At 46.2% G+C, this 16,951-nt stretch overlaps 8 non-coding genes across 8 annotated transcripts; all 8 read right to left on the reverse strand.

Annotated features, from left to right (window-relative positions):
• Positions 1 to 5,741: 5,741 nt before the first annotated feature.
• LOC142726919 (U2 spliceosomal RNA) lies at positions 5,742 to 5,932 on the reverse strand. The gene has a single exon (XR_012877129.1). It is a non-coding gene; the product is annotated as a U2 spliceosomal RNA (small nuclear RNA).
• Positions 5,933 to 7,206: 1,274 nt separating this feature from the next.
• LOC142726920 (U2 spliceosomal RNA) lies at positions 7,207 to 7,397 on the reverse strand. Its single transcript, XR_012877130.1, has one exon. It is a non-coding gene; the product is annotated as a U2 spliceosomal RNA (small nuclear RNA).
• Positions 7,398 to 8,671: 1,274 nt separating this feature from the next.
• LOC142726922 (U2 spliceosomal RNA) lies at positions 8,672 to 8,862 on the reverse strand. The gene has a single exon (XR_012877131.1). It is a non-coding gene; the product is annotated as a U2 spliceosomal RNA (small nuclear RNA).
• Positions 8,863 to 10,136: 1,274 nt separating this feature from the next.
• Positions 10,137 to 10,327, reverse strand: LOC142726923 (U2 spliceosomal RNA). The gene has a single exon (XR_012877132.1). It is a non-coding gene; the product is annotated as a U2 spliceosomal RNA (small nuclear RNA).
• A 1,274-nt stretch (positions 10,328 to 11,601) lies between these two features.
• LOC142726924 (U2 spliceosomal RNA) lies at positions 11,602 to 11,792 on the reverse strand. The gene has a single exon (XR_012877133.1). It is a non-coding gene; the product is annotated as a U2 spliceosomal RNA (small nuclear RNA).
• A 1,274-nt stretch (positions 11,793 to 13,066) lies between these two features.
• On the reverse strand, positions 13,067 to 13,257 carry LOC142726925 (U2 spliceosomal RNA). Its single transcript, XR_012877134.1, has one exon. It is a non-coding gene; the product is annotated as a U2 spliceosomal RNA (small nuclear RNA).
• Positions 13,258 to 14,531: 1,274 nt separating this feature from the next.
• LOC142726927 (U2 spliceosomal RNA) lies at positions 14,532 to 14,722 on the reverse strand. Its single transcript, XR_012877136.1, has one exon. It is a non-coding gene; the product is annotated as a U2 spliceosomal RNA (small nuclear RNA).
• Positions 14,723 to 15,996: 1,274 nt separating this feature from the next.
• Positions 15,997 to 16,187, reverse strand: LOC142726928 (U2 spliceosomal RNA). The gene has a single exon (XR_012877137.1). It is a non-coding gene; the product is annotated as a U2 spliceosomal RNA (small nuclear RNA).
• Positions 16,188 to 16,951: the final 764 nt, after the last annotated feature.

Raw genomic sequence — 16,951 nt, forward strand, 5'->3', positions numbered from 1 at the left:
CCATGTACCGACATCCATAACAAATCTTTCTGCTTATTTGACACATCATACGTAACAATCTTCTTCCACACAGACTTAGACTCCATCGAATTCAAACCATTTACAGAACACATCACATTATTCATACACATACTTCTCACAACATTCTTTTCTCTCAAAAATCTCTCCATTCTTACATCCTCTAGCTGGAACTTTTTGATAAATTTTTCTACATACAAATACCACCCCGTGCACTGGAAAGCAATTGGTTTACATAAATTTCGTTTTTCCCAACTTAGACGCTGAATCACCGTTCCAGCTAGATACTTAGACATTCTGGAGGCCTTGGATTCCTTAAATAAAAGCTCTACAAAAAAACGTACACAATTAATTCCAATGAAAATCTCCAAATTTGGGAAATCAAGGCCTCCATTACGTCTGCTTTTCATTAGAATTTCTCTCCTTGCCTTCTCAATCCCGCTCCCCCATAGAAAAAGGAACAAAACTCTATTCACTTTTTTTAACATAGCAACAGCAGGAGGAAAAACCAGAGCAACATATAAAATCATAGGTAGAATAATACTTTTGACAATTAAAACCTTCCCCGAAAAAGAAAGATCCCTCATTCTCCACATTTCCAACTTTCGCACAATCCTACCACCTAACTCATCCCAACTTTCTTTCCCTTTCAGCTCATCATCAAACACAATACCCAAAATTTTCACACCATTCACCTGTTCCATATCAGAATCACACACTCGCTCATTACTGAAAAAAATTTTAAATTTGCTCTTACCCCAATTTATTTTAAAAGCAGACGCAATACAAAACATATTTACAATCAACTTCACTCTGGACATATCATACACTGAATCACACAATACACAAATATCATCCATATATCCCAAAGCTTTCACACGCTGTCCATCACACCCGGGCACCACCAAACCTTTCACAACCTTATCATTTCTAATCATTTGCAACAATGGTTCAATCGCACAAATAAAAAGGATGGGAGACAACGGACAACCCTGTCGCACACCAGACATAATACTAAATGATTCTGAAAAAAACCCATTCACCTGCACACAACTCTTTGCATTCGCGTATAATTTCTTCAACAAACTCACAAACTGAACCGGAAAACCCATTCTCTCTAACACTTTGAACAAAAACACATGCGCCACACGATCAAACGCTTTCTCAAAATCTAACGCACACACAATCACCTTCTTATTCCGACCCTTACAATCCTCAAGCATGTCCCGCACCAACGCCACGTTCTCATGCAATTTCCTTTTCGGTACCGCACATACCTGATCCTCATCAATTACACACCCAATCACATCTCTCATACGATTCGCAATCAGCTTGGCAAAAATTTTATAATCCGTATTCAGCAAAGTAATTGGTCGCCAGTTTTCTAACCGTCTCTTATCTCCTTTTTTATGCAACAGAACTACCATACCCTTCTTCATCACATCACACATATTCGTCCCAGAAAACAACACTCTCATAACATCAATAACATCCTTCCCAATTATATCCCAATATTTCCCATAGAAATCAGCTGGTATTCCATCGATCCCTGGAGACTTATTTTTGGCCATACTTCCCACCACATCCTTTACTTCACCATCCATAATCTCACCAAGCAAAAGCTCACATTCACTTTCAGGAACAAAATTACACACAATATCCAAAAACTCATCATCGTCACCCAGATCACACTTCTTCACATCATACAGTTGTTTATAAAAATCAGACACCACATCAATCACATCCTTACCAAACACCTCTTTATCATCCTTATCCAATAACACATTCATACCACTTTTCCCACCACACATTTTTTTAAAGAAAAATCTAGTGCACTTCTCGTGATTATCTCTAACCTCCACCTTAGACCTAAATATTATTTCTTTCCCTTTCTCTCGGAACCACTCCTTAATATCTTTTTTTGTTTTTTCTAAATCGTGTCTTACATCCATACCCAAATTTTTACATTGATGAAGGAACGTCATCCGCATATTAAAGCGTGAATATTGCAATCTTTTCCTTCTCGCTCTTCTATATCCTATCTGTCTAAAAAACCCACCAATCTTTTTTTTCACCCATACCCACCATTCACACACATTAGAGAAAGAACTTTTCTTCCTAACCCAAAACCCATATTTTTTCCCAAACCTAGTTTTTACCCTTTCATCACTCAGAAAACTGACATTCATCTTCCATACCCCTCTACCATAAAAGAAATTATTTATAACAAAAACCCCCAACAAACACTCGTGATCTGAAAACCACACTCTCTCCTGCGCATAATCGACACATTTCATTGCTGAAGTAGAAAAAAAGAAAAAGTCCAGACGAGAATCCGTTCTTCCGTCATCGGCATGGTAAGTAAATGGACCTGGTTTCCTGGTGACAGCGTCCTGCAAAGCAAAGTCCTGCAAAATTTTATTCCACAAACTTCCGGTAGCGTCCACATTAGACTCTGTGGATCCAGCTCGGGCCTGCTTCTCCAGGATACAGTTAATATCACCGACAATAATAACAGGAACTTTACCATGTAGAAAAAATTTTAAACTATCAAAAAGTGCCAACCTATCAGTTTTCACAGCATGGCCATAGATATTGATAAGCCTAAACTGCCATCCCTTATAGGATAGTAACACACAGACACATCTTCCTTCCTGAATGATTTGAGTCTGTTTGATGACAAACTCATTATTTTTGAAGAGAATACCAATTCCATCATTCCTATTTGTGGAAGAAAAGGACCAAATTGCTTCCCCAAACTTCCATTCTTCTTTCCTAGGCATTTTTGATAAACCACATTCTTGTACGCAAACAATGTCACTGCCCTTAGAGGCCAAAAAGTCCAGGACTGCAGCACGCTTGTGAGCAGAGGAGAACACCCGTACATTTTGAGAGACAATCTTTAATCTCAAAGACATGCGGGCATAGTATGGTTAGTGGAAAAGAAAGCCATGAGAAAACCAGAACATATCACGTCCCAGGGAAATACATAGCTCTTTCCAGATTCGCCACATTGGCTTCACTGAGGAAACCTTCCCCAGGAGAGCTGGGTACTTCTGAGGCCACCTCAGATGACTTAGGGCTACAACTAGAGTCACTGTCCAGCAATGAGAAAGGATTTGCATGAGCAGAATCTTCCAACAAACCTATCTTCAGTCTCTTCACCGCCTTTCCAGACTTCCCCCTTTTTGAGACAACTTTGTGGAAAATTTCCGCACTAGTGGCACTAGGCATCCTGGCCTCCTTCTCGTCCTCCTCCGATATTGACCACTCCACTTTAGCTGAGTCTTCCGTTTTTGACTCTGGGCTAGAGAAAGACAAAATTTGCATACTTGCACCATTATCAGGGTATGCACACCCACTAGGTGGCGCTGTGTCTTCACCTTCCATAGGTATAACCACAGGTGTCTCATCAACAGTTGGCTCTGCAGGAGGGACCACACCCAACTCCATGCTATCAGTATGTGAGGTTAGAACCTCTCCAAATCCAGCTTTCCCAGGGTCCTGAGAAGCAGCCACAGAAACACTGCCAGCAGGCTCTGAAATTACATCAGAAGAGGCAGCAAGGGAACCTGTTGTTCTCACCTGTCTGCCCCATGTCCTTCTCTCTTGCCCTAAGAAGGGAAACACCTTTGGGCATTTTCTACAGGTATGACCAGGCAAACCACAAATGTCACACCTGGATGGGGAAATACATGCACTAGCCTCATGTCCTGTTTCTTTACAATTCCTGCATACCTTGCCTTTGCATGCATCTTTGGTATGCCCGTAGGAAAAACATGATCTACAAAAGCATGGCATATCTTGGTAGTAAAGATATCCCTTATTACCACCAATTGAAAAATTAGCAGGAGGATTCATCACTCCTCCAATACAGCTGGAGTCAGGTTTCAGCCTGACCCAGTACTTGATATCACCATTGAAAACTCCCCATAGATTCTTCTGCTCCACACCACCTCTAACATGGGTACAGTAGTGAGCTAAAAAGGCCCTAACCAGCCTTCTATCCAGAAATGGGTTATACATGTGGATTGTGATACATTTCTCCACTGCTGAAAAAAGAGGTTGCACTTCAATAGATGTTAAAGCCTCATGCATGTGTTTCTCCTTGAGCAACTGAAAAACATTTAGACAGTAGGCGGCCTCAAAAAAGGATACGTCATACGTAGCAATATTACTGAAAGCTTGGATACAGAATACCTCTACCAACTTAACTCCAGCCAGGTCCAGAAGGATGTTCTCAATGATGTGCCCAGTATCCACTTCGTCTCTCCTCTGCTCATTTACCACAAAACGAATAGTATTCCGCACAGCTGCCATCTTGATATGGAATGCCCAAACGGCACGGTGATCGCTCCCAAAAACGTCGGAGAGGACTCCACGAAAGACCGAACCCCCGGCCCAGACCAGGCAATAAACCTGATCTGAGCCAAAAGGCCGAGAAGCGATAACCCGAATGGGCCGGCCGTTGACCGAGCCTGCCTAATACTGCTGTTCACCCCTTGCAGCGATTGATTCAGCCTACTCCTAGGCAATTCCATGGGGCCCTGCAGGCTCACACACATTTACAGCTACTAAGCGGGAGGGAGGTGAATAAAGGCCGGAGAGGAAGCTACACAGGATTTGCTTCTTTTGCTTGCACCACAATGCAGTGCTGAAAGAGGAGGAATCTACATAAAAACGCCTTCTTGGCAACGCCCAAATGCCCTCCTGCCGTGCAAATACTGGCGGCGGCAGCAGTAGCAGTAAGTGCATGCCCACTGCCACCCCTTCTCCTTTCACACCTTGTATCAGCTTTAATCCAGTCAGGTGCTGCCTGCTGAGCAGCACTGACCAACACTGCCTGGGCCCAGGCTTTTATCTCTGAGGCCCCATTATGATGTCAGAAAGCTGGCTCTGGAATCCTGAGGGCTCCACTATGACACGTGCAAAGTTCCGTCTGAACTTTATATAAGACGGTGAGGCTCAGTCAGTCACTCAGTGTTGCCTGAGAGGGCAACACTGCAACAGCCGGCCGCCAGGCTGTCTTTTTTTTGCACAGCTAGTTGCCTCCAGGAGGCCACAAGAGGGAGACAAGGGACTGCAAAATGGAAAATAGGCATCCACCAACTTTACAGACAACTTGTTCTCCTTGCTCCTACAACCTCCATCCTTGCACAGTTTGTTATTCTTCCAGGTAACAAAGTAACAAATCCAAATTGCTGCTCTCTTTGTAGGCAAGCAAGGCTTTGTTGCAACTGCAATTCTTACTTCTTCTTGAAATGTAGGGACGACAGTACATTCCATCACATCCATCTAGTGTACACAGGTAGGTCCATTGTGGCGGGTAGGCGGCTGGCTGCTTTAATGGCTGTTTGCTGTTCCCCTACTCCACTATTTGACTGTGGTGCTGCATCAATCAGTGGCTGGCTCAGGTGCAGCTCTTTAACTTACCTAGGAGGGAGGGCGGAGAGAAGACAAGGAAGGTGAATGAGCTGTTCCAATGTGAAATGCCGGAAACACAGAAACACAGAAGACACACACACACACACACAACAAGAGGTGGCAATGTATTAATTAATTGCATTTAATAAATGAGCTCATTATCACACATGACTGTACAAATGCATTGTCCAACAGGTGTTGAAATAATGGGATTAAAAGGGGAGATCCCTTCAGAAAGACAGAAACAATGGCAAAGAGAAAAAACACTTTTGGAATCTGCTTTTAGTCAACACATAAGGAAAGGGTGCACCGGTCCTGGAAATACTGCAATACCAGGTCAATGCGTGGAGTGGACAGAGCAAGCTCTATTTCCATCTCCCTGTTCTAAAAATCCATTTAATATATGGTCCCCAGATAGGGGACGTATCAGATATTAAACTGATAAGAACAGATACTACACTTGATCTTAGCCAAAAGGCCGAGAAGCGATAACCCGAATGGGCCGGCCGTTGACCGAGCCTGCCTAATACTGCTGTTCACCCCTTGCAGCGATTGATTCAGCCTACTCCTAGGCAATTCCATGGGGCCCTGCAGGCTCACACACATTTACAGCTACTAAGCGGGAGGGAGGTGAATAAAGGCCGGAGAGGAAGCTACACAGGATTTGCTTCTTTTGCTTGCACCACAATGCAGTGCTGAAAGAGGAGGAATCTACATAAAAACGCCTTCTTGGCAACGCCCAAATGCCCTCCTGCCGTGCAAATACTGGCGGCGGCAGCAGTAGCAGTAAGTGCATGCCCACTGCCACCCCTTCTCCTTTCACACCTTGTATCAGCTTTAATCCAGTCAGGTGCTGCCTGCTGAGCAGCACTGACCAACACTGCCTGGGCCCAGGCTTTTATCTCTGAGGCCCCATTATGATGTCAGAAAGCTGGCTCTGGAATCCTGAGGGCTCCACTATGACACGTGCAAAGTTCCGTCTGAACTTTATATAAGACGGTGAGGCTCAGTCAGTCACTCAGTGTTGCCTGAGAGGGCAACACTGCAACAGCCGGCCGCCAGGCTGTCTTTTTTTTGCACAGCTAGTTGCCTCCAGGAGGCCACAAGAGGGAGACAAGGGACTGCAAAATGGAAAATAGGCATCCACCAACTTTACAGACAACTTGTTCTCCTTGCTCCTACAACCTCCATCCTTGCACAGTTTGTTATTCTTCCAGGTAACAAAGTAACAAATCCAAATTGCTGCTCTCTTTGTAGGCAAGCAAGGCTTTGTTGCAACTGCAATTCTTACTTCTTCTTGAAATGTAGGGACGACAGTACATTCCATCACATCCATCTAGTGTACACAGGTAGGTCCATTGTGGCGGGTAGGCGGCTGGCTGCTTTAATGGCTGTTTGCTGTTCCCCTACTCCACTATTTGACTGTGGTGCTGCATCAATCAGTGGCTGGCTCAGGTGCAGCTCTTTAACTTACCTAGGAGGGAGGGCGGAGAGAAGACAAGGAAGGTGAATGAGCTGTTCCAATGTGAAATGCCGGAAACACAGAAACACAGAAGACACACACACACACACACAACAAGAGGTGGCAATGTATTAATTAATTGCATTTAATAAATGAGCTCATTATCACACATGACTGTACAAATGCATTGTCCAACAGGTGTTGAAATAATGGGATTAAAAGGGGAGATCCCTTCAGAAAGACAGAAACAATGGCAAAGAGAAAAAACACTTTTGGAATCTGCTTTTAGTCAACACATAAGGAAAGGGTGCACCGGTCCTGGAAATACTGCAATACCAGGTCAATGCGTGGAGTGGACAGAGCAAGCTCTATTTCCATCTCCCTGTTCTAAAAATCCATTTAATATATGGTCCCCAGATAGGGGACGTATCAGATATTAAACTGATAAGAACAGATACTACACTTGATCTTAGCCAAAAGGCCGAGAAGCGATAACCCGAATGGGCCGGCCGTTGACCGAGCCTGCCTAATACTGCTGTTCACCCCTTGCAGCGATTGATTCAGCCTACTCCTAGGCAATTCCATGGGGCCCTGCAGGCTCACACACATTTACAGCTACTAAGCGGGAGGGAGGTGAATAAAGGCCGGAGAGGAAGCTACACAGGATTTGCTTCTTTTGCTTGCACCACAATGCAGTGCTGAAAGAGGAGGAATCTACATAAAAACGCCTTCTTGGCAACGCCCAAATGCCCTCCTGCCGTGCAAATACTGGCGGCGGCAGCAGTAGCAGTAAGTGCATGCCCACTGCCACCCCTTCTCCTTTCACACCTTGTATCAGCTTTAATCCAGTCAGGTGCTGCCTGCTGAGCAGCACTGACCAACACTGCCTGGGCCCAGGCTTTTATCTCTGAGGCCCCATTATGATGTCAGAAAGCTGGCTCTGGAATCCTGAGGGCTCCACTATGACACGTGCAAAGTTCCGTCTGAACTTTATATAAGACGGTGAGGCTCAGTCAGTCACTCAGTGTTGCCTGAGAGGGCAACACTGCAACAGCCGGCCGCCAGGCTGTCTTTTTTTTGCACAGCTAGTTGCCTCCAGGAGGCCACAAGAGGGAGACAAGGGACTGCAAAATGGAAAATAGGCATCCACCAACTTTACAGACAACTTGTTCTCCTTGCTCCTACAACCTCCATCCTTGCACAGTTTGTTATTCTTCCAGGTAACAAAGTAAAAAATCCAAATTGCTGCTCTCTTTGTAGGCAAGCAAGGCTTTGTTGCAACTGCAATTCTTACTTCTTCTTGAAATGTAGGGACGACAGTACATTCCATCACATCCATCTAGTGTACACAGGTAGGTCCATTGTGGCGGGTAGGCGGCTGGCTGCTTTAATGGCTGTTTGCTGTTCCCCTACTCCACTATTTGACTGTGGTGCTGCATCAATCAGTGGCTGGCTCAGGTGCAGCTCTTTAACTTACCTAGGAGGGAGGGCGGAGAGAAGACAAGGAAGGTGAATGAGCTGTTCCAATGTGAAATGCCGGAAACACAGAAACACAGAAGACACACACACACACACACAACAAGAGGTGGCAATGTATTAATTAATTGCATTTAATAAATGAGCTCATTATCACACATGACTGTACAAATGCATTGTCCAACAGGTGTTGAAATAATGGGATTAAAAGGGGAGATCCCTTCAGAAAGACAGAAACAATGGCAAAGAGAAAAAACACTTTTGGAATCTGCTTTTAGTCAACACATAAGGAAAGGGTGCACCGGTCCTGGAAATACTGCAATACCAGGTCAATGCGTGGAGTGGACAGAGCAAGCTCTATTTCCATCTCCCTGTTCTAAAAATCCATTTAATATATGGTCCCCAGATAGGGGACGTATCAGATATTAAACTGATAAGAACAGATACTACACTTGATCTTAGCCAAAAGGCCGAGAAGCGATAACCCGAATGGGCCGGCCGTTGACCGAGCCTGCCTAATACTGCTGTTCACCCCTTGCAGCGATTGATTCAGCCTACTCCTAGGCAATTCCATGGGGCCCTGCAGGCTCACACACATTTACAGCTACTAAGCGGGAGGGAGGTGAATAAAGGCCGGAGAGGAAGCTACACAGGATTTGCTTCTTTTGCTTGCACCACAATGCAGTGCTGAAAGAGGAGGAATCTACATAAAAACGCCTTCTTGGCAACGCCCAAATGCCCTCCTGCCGTGCAAATACTGGCGGCGGCAGCAGTAGCAGTAAGTGCATGCCCACTGCCACCCCTTCTCCTTTCACACCTTGTATCAGCTTTAATCCAGTCAGGTGCTGCCTGCTGAGCAGCACTGACCAACACTGCCTGGGCCCAGGCTTTTATCTCTGAGGCCCCATTATGATGTCAGAAAGCTGGCTCTGGAATCCTGAGGGCTCCACTATGACACGTGCAAAGTTCCGTCTGAACTTTATATAAGACGGTGAGGCTCAGTCAGTCACTCAGTGTTGCCTGAGAGGGCAACACTGCAACAGCCGGCCGCCAGGCTGTCTTTTTTTTGCACAGCTAGTTGCCTCCAGGAGGCCACAAGAGGGAGACAAGGGACTGCAAAATGGAAAATAGGCATCCACCAACTTTACAGACAACTTGTTCTCCTTGCTCCTACAACCTCCATCCTTGCACAGTTTGTTATTCTTCCAGGTAACAAAGTAACAAATCCAAATTGCTGCTCTCTTTGTAGGCAAGCAAGGCTTTGTTGCAACTGCAATTCTTACTTCTTCTTGAAATGTAGGGACGACAGTACATTCCATCACATCCATCTAGTGTACACAGGTAGGTCCATTGTGGCGGGTAGGCGGCTGGCTGCTTTAATGGCTGTTTGCTGTTCCCCTACTCCACTATTTGACTGTGGTGCTGCATCAATCAGTGGCTGGCTCAGGTGCAGCTCTTTAACTTACCTAGGAGGGAGGGCGGAGAGAAGACAAGGAAGGTGAATGAGCTGTTCCAATGTGAAATGCCGGAAACACAGAAACACAGAAGACACACACACACACACACAACAAGAGGTGGCAATGTATTAATTAATTGCATTTAATAAATGAGCTCATTATCACACATGACTGTACAAATGCATTGTCCAACAGGTGTTGAAATAATGGGATTAAAAGGGGAGATCCCTTCAGAAAGACAGAAACAATGGCAAAGAGAAAAAACACTTTTGGAATCTGCTTTTAGTCAACACATAAGGAAAGGGTGCACCGGTCCTGGAAATACTGCAATACCAGGTCAATGCGTGGAGTGGACAGAGCAAGCTCTATTTCCATCTCCCTGTTCTAAAAATCCATTTAATATATGGTCCCCAGATAGGGGACGTATCAGATATTAAACTGATAAGAACAGATACTACACTTGATCTTAGCCAAAAGGCCGAGAAGCGATAACCCGAATGGGCCGGCCGTTGACCGAGCCTGCCTAATACTGCTGTTCACCCCTTGCAGCGATTGATTCAGCCTACTCCTAGGCAATTCCATGGGGCCCTGCAGGCTCACACACATTTACAGCTACTAAGCGGGAGGGAGGTGAATAAAGGCCGGAGAGGAAGCTACACAGGATTTGCTTCTTTTGCTTGCACCACAATGCAGTGCTGAAAGAGGAGGAATCTACATAAAAACGCCTTCTTGGCAACGCCCAAATGCCCTCCTGCCGTGAAAATACTGGCGGCGGCAGCAGTAGCAGTAAGTGCATGCCCACTGCCACCCCTTCTCCTTTCACACCTTGTATCAGCTTTAATCCAGTCAGGTGCTGCCTGCTGAGCAGCACTGACCAACACTGCCTGGGCCCAGGCTTTTATCTCTGAGGCCCCATTATGATGTCAGAAAGCTGGCTCTGGAATCCTGAGGGCTCCACTATGACACGTGCAAAGTTCCGTCTGAACTTTATATAAGACGGTGAGGCTCAGTCAGTCACTCAGTGTTGCCTGAGAGGGCAACACTGCAACAGCCGGCCGCCAGGCTGTCTTTTTTTTGCACAGCTAGTTGCCTCCAGGAGGCCACAAGAGGGAGACAAGGGACTGCAAAATGGAAAATAGGCATCCACCAACTTTACAGACAACTTGTTCTCCTTGCTCCTACAACCTCCATCCTTGCACAGTTTGTTATTCTTCCAGGTAACAAAGTAACAAATCCAAATTGCTGCTCTCTTTGTAGGCAAGCAAGGCTTTGTTGCAACTGCAATTCTTACTTCTTCTTGAAATGTAGGGACGACAGTACATTCCATCACATCCATCTAGTGTACACAGGTAGGTCCATTGTGGCGGGTAGGCGGCTGGCTGCTTTAATGGCTGTTTGCTGTTCCCCTACTCCACTATTTGACTGTGGTGCTGCATCAATCAGTGGCTGGCTCAGGTGCAGCTCTTTAACTTACCTAGGAGGGAGGGCGGAGAGAAGACAAGGAAGGTGAATGAGCTGTTCCAATGTGAAATGCCGGAAACACAGAAACACAGAAGACACACACACACACACACAACAAGAGGTGGCAATGTATTAATTAATTGCATTTAATAAATGAGCTCATTATCACACATGACTGTACAAATGCATTGTCCAACAGGTGTTGAAATAATGGGATTAAAAGGGGAGATCCCTTCAGAAAGACAGAAACAATGGCAAAGAGAAAAAACACTTTTGGAATCTGCTTTTAGTCAACACATAAGGAAAGGGTGCACCGGTCCTGGAAATACTGCAATACCAGGTCAATGCGTGGAGTGGACAGAGCAAGCTCTATTTCCATCTCCCTGTTCTAAAAATCCATTTAATATATGGTCCCCAGATAGGGGACGTATCAGATATTAAACTGATAAGAACAGATACTACACTTGATCTTAGCCAAAAGGCCGAGAAGCGATAACCCGAATGGGCCGGCCGTTGACCGAGCCTGCCTAATACTGCTGTTCACCCCTTGCAGCGATTGATTCAGCCTACTCCTAGGCAATTCCATGGGGCCCTGCAGGCTCACACACATTTACAGCTACTAAGCGGGAGGGAGGTGAATAAAGGCCGGAGAGGAAGCTACACAGGATTTGCTTCTTTTGCTTGCACCACAATGCAGTGCTGAAAGAGGAGGAATCTACATAAAAACGCCTTCTTGGCAACGCCCAAATGCCCTCCTGCCGTGCAAATACTGGCGGCGGCAGCAGTAGCAGTAAGTGCATGCCCACTGCCACCCCTTCTCCTTTCACACCTTGTATCAGCTTTAATCCAGTCAGGTGCTGCCTGCTGAGCAGCACTGACCAACACTGCCTGGGCCCAGGCTTTTATCTCTGAGGCCCCATTATGATGTCAGAAAGCTGGCTCTGGAATCCTGAGGGCTCCACTATGACACGTGCAAAGTTCCGTCTGAACTTTATATAAGACGGTGAGGCTCAGTCAGTCACTCAGTGTTGCCTGAGAGGGCAACACTGCAACAGCCGGCCGCCAGGCTGTCTTTTTTTTGCACAGCTAGTTGCCTCCAGGAGGCCACAAGAGGGAGACAAGGGACTGCAAAATGGAAAATAGGCATCCACCAACTTTACAGACAACTTGTTCTCCTTGCTCCTACAACCTCCATCCTTGCACAGTTTGTTATTCTTCCAGGTAACAAAGTAACAAATCCAAATTGCTGCTCTCTTTGTAGGCAAGCAAGGCTTTGTTGCAACTGCAATTCTTACTTCTTCTTGAAATGTAGGGACGACAGTACATTCCATCACATCCATCTAGTGTACACAGGTAGGTCCATTGTGGCGGGTAGGCGGCTGGCTGCTTTAATGGCTGTTTGCTGTTCCCCTACTCCACTATTTGACTGTGGTGCTGCATCAATCAGTGGCTGGCTCAGGTGCAGCTCTTTAACTTACCTAGGAGGGAGGGCGGAGAGAAGACAAGGAAGGTGAATGAGCTGTTCCAATGTGAAATGCCGGAAACACAGAAACACAGAAGACACACACACACACACACAACAAGAGGTGGCAATGTATTAATTAATTGCATTTAATAAATGAGCTCATTATCACACATGACTGTACAAATGCATTGTCCAACAGGTGTTGAAATAATGGGATTAAAAGGGGAGATCCCTTCAGAAAGACAGAAACAATGGCAAAGAGAAAAAACACTTTTGGAATCTGCTTTTAGTCAACACATAAGGAAAGGGTGCACCGGTCCTGGAAATACTGCAATACCAGGTCAATGCGTGGAGTGGACAGAGCAAGCTCTATTTCCATCTCCCTGTTCTAAAAATCCATTTAATATATGGTCCCCAGATAGGGGACGTATCAGATATTAAACTGATAAGAACAGATACTACACTTGATCTTAGCCAAAAGGCCGAGAAGCGATAACCCGAATGGGCCGGCCGTTGACCGAGCCTGCCTAATACTGCTGTTCACCCCTTGCAGCGATTGATTCAGCCTACTCCTAGGCAATTCCATGGGGCCCTGCAGGCTCACACACATTTACAGCTACTAAGCGGGAGGGAGGTGAATAAAGGCCGGAGAGGAAGCTACACAGGATTTGCTTCTTTTGCTTGCACCACAATGCAGTGCTGAAAGAGGAGGAATCTACATAAAAACGCCTTCTTGGCAACGCCCAAATGCCCTCCTGCCGTGCAAATACTGGCGGCGGCAGCAGTAGCAGTAAGTGCATGCCCACTGCCACCCCTTCTCCTTTCACACCTTGTATCAGCTTTAATCCAGTCAGGTGCTGCCTGCTGAGCAGCACTGACCAACACTGCCTGGGCCCAGGCTTTTATCTCTGAGGCCCCATTATGATGTCAGAAAGCTGGCTCTGGAATCCTGAGGGCTCCACTATGACACGTGCAAAGTTCCGTCTGAACTTTATATAAGACGGTGAGGCTCAGTCAGTCACTCAGTGTTGCCTGAGAGGGCAACACTGCAACAGCCGGCCGCCAGGCTGTCTTTTTTTTGCACAGCTAGTTGCCTCCAGGAGGCCACAAGAGGGAGACAAGGGACTGCAAAATGGAAAATAGGCATCCACCAACTTTACAGACAACTTGTTCTCCTTGCTCCTACAACCTCCATCCTTGCACAGTTTGTTATTCTTCCAGGTAACAAAGTAACAAATCCAAATTGCTGCTCTCTTTGTAGGCAAGCAAGGCTTTGTTGCAACTGCAATTCTTACTTCTTCTTGAAATGTAGGGACGACAGTACATTCCATCACATCCATCTAGTGTACACAGGTAGGTCCATTGTGGCGGGTAGGCGGCTGGCTGCTTTAATGGCTGTTTGCTGTTCCCCTACTCCACTATTTGACTGTGGTGCTGCATCAATCAGTGGCTGGCTCAGGTGCAGCTCTTTAACTTACCTAGGAGGGAGGGCGGAGAGAAGACAAGGAAGGTGAATGAGCTGTTCCAATGTGAAATGCCGGAAACACAGAAACACAGAAGACACACACACACACACACAACAAGAGGTGGCAATGTATTAATTAATTGCATTTAATAAATGAGCTCATTATCACACATGACTGTACAAATGCATTGTCCAACAGGTGTTGAAATAATGGGATTAAAAGGGGAGATCCCTTCAGAAAGACAGAAACAATGGCAAAGAGAAAAAACACTTTTGGAATCTGCTTTTAGTCAACACATAAGGAAAGGGTGCACCGGTCCTGGAAATACTGCAATACCAGGTCAATGCGTGGAGTGGACAGAGCAAGCTCTATTTCCATCTCCCTGTTCTAAAAATCCATTTAATATATGGTCCCCAGATAGGGGACGTATCAGATATTAAACTGATAAGAACAGATACTACACTTGATCTTAGCCAAAAGGCCGAGAAGCGATAACCCGAATGGGCCGGCCGTTGACCGAGCCTGCCTAATACTGCTGTTCACCCCTTGCAGCGATTGATTCAGCCTACTCCTAGGCAATTCCATGGGGCCCTGCAGGCTCACACACATTTACAGCTACTAAGCGGGAGGGAGGTGAATAAAGGCCGGAGAGGAAGCTACACAGGATTTGCTTCTTTTGCTTGCACCACAATGCAGTGCTGAAAGAGGAGGAATCTACATAAAAACGCCTTCTTGGCAACGCCCAAATGCCCTCCTGCCGTGCAAATACTGGCGGCGGCAGCAGTAGCAGTAAGTGCATGCCCACTGCCACCCCTTCTCCTTTCACACCTTGTATCAGCTTTAATCCAGTCAGGTGCTGCCTGCTGAGCAGCACTGACCAACACTGCCTGGGCCCAGGCTTTTATCTCTGAGGCCCCATTATGATGTCAGAAAGCTGGCTCTGGAATCCTGAGGGCTCCACTATGACACGTGCAAAGTTCCGTCTGAACTTTATATAAGACGGTGAGGCTCAGTCAGTCACTCAGTGTTGCCTGAGAGGGCAACACTGCAACAGCCGGCCGCCAGGCTGTCTTTTTTTTGCACAGCTAGTTGCCTCCAGGAGGCCACAAGAGGGAGACAAGGGACTGCAAAATGGAAAATAGGCATCCACCAACTTTACAGACAACTTGTTCTCCTTGCTCCTACAACCTCCATCCTTGCACAGTTTGTTATTCTTCCAGGTAACAAAGTAACAAATCCAAATTGCTGCTCTCTTTGTAGGCAAGCAAGGCTTTGTTGCAACTGCAATTCTTACTTCTTCTTGAAATGTAGGGACGACAGTACATTCCATCACATCCATCTAGTGTACACAGGTAGGTCCATTGTGGCGGGTAGGCGGCTGGCTGCTTTAATGGCTGTTTGCTGTTCCCCTACTCCACTATTTGACTGTGGTGCTGCATCAATCAGTGGCTGGCTCAGGTGCAGCTCTTTAACTTACCTAGGAGGGAGGGCGGAGAGAAGACAAGGAAGGTGAATGAGCTGTTCCAATGTGAAATGCCGGAAACACAGAAACACAGAAGACACACACACACACACACAACAAGAGGTGGCAATGTATTAATTAATTGCATTTAATAAATGAGCTCATTATCACACATGACTGTACAAATGCATTGTCCAACAGGTGTTGAAATAATGGGATTAAAAGGGGAGATCCCTTCAGAAAGACAGAAACAATGGCAAAGAGAAAAAACACTTTTGGAATCTGCTTTTAGTCAACACATAAGGAAAGGGTGCACCGGTCCTGGAAATACTGCAATACCAGGTCAATGCGTGGAGTGGACAGAGCAAGCTCTATTTCCATCTCCCTGTTCTAAAAATCCATTTAATATATGGTCCCCAGATAGGGGACGTATCAGATATTAAACTGATAAGAACAGATACTACACTTGATCTTAGCCAAAAGGCCGAGAAGCGATAACCCGAATGGGCCGGCCGTTGACCGAGCCTGCCTAATACTGCTGTTCACCCCTTGCAGCGATTGATTCAGCCTACTCCTAGGCAATTCCATGGGGCCCTGCAGGCTCACACACATTTACAGCTACTAAGCGGGAGGGAGGTGAATAAAGGCCGGAGAGGAAGCTACACAGGATTTGCTTCTTTTGCTTGCACCACAATGCAGTGCTGAAAGAGGAGGAATCTACATAAAAACGCCTTCTTGGCAACGCCCAAATGCCCTCCTGCCGTGCAAATACTGGCGGCGGCAGCAGTAGCAGTAAGTGCATGCCCACTGCCACCCCTTCTCCTTTCACACCTTGTATCAGCTTTAATCCAGTCAGGTGCTGCCTGCTGAGCAGCACTGACCAACACTGCCTGGGCCCAGGCTTTTATCTCTGAGGCCCCATTATGATGTCAGAAAGCTGGCTCTGGAATCCTGAGGGCTCCACTATGACACGTGCAAAGTTCCGTCTGAACTTTATATAAGACGGTGAGGCTCAGTCAGTCACTCAGTGTTGCCTGAGAGGGCAACACTGCAACAGCCGGCCGCCAGGCTGTCTTTTTTTTGCACAGCTAGTTGCCTCCAGGAGGCCACAAGAGGGAGACAAGGGACTGCAAAATGGAAAATAGGCATCCACCAACTTTACAGACAACTTGTTCTCCTTGCTCCTACAACCTCCATCCTTGCACAGTTTGTTATTCTTCCAGGTAACAAAGTAACAAATCCAAATTGCTGCTCTCTTTG

The sequence above is a fragment of the Rhinoderma darwinii genome, unplaced genomic scaffold, assembly GCF_050947455.1.
Source record: "Rhinoderma darwinii isolate aRhiDar2 unplaced genomic scaffold, aRhiDar2.hap1 Scaffold_643, whole genome shotgun sequence".
NCBI classification, from domain to species: domain Eukaryota; kingdom Metazoa; phylum Chordata; class Amphibia; order Anura; family Rhinodermatidae; genus Rhinoderma; species Rhinoderma darwinii.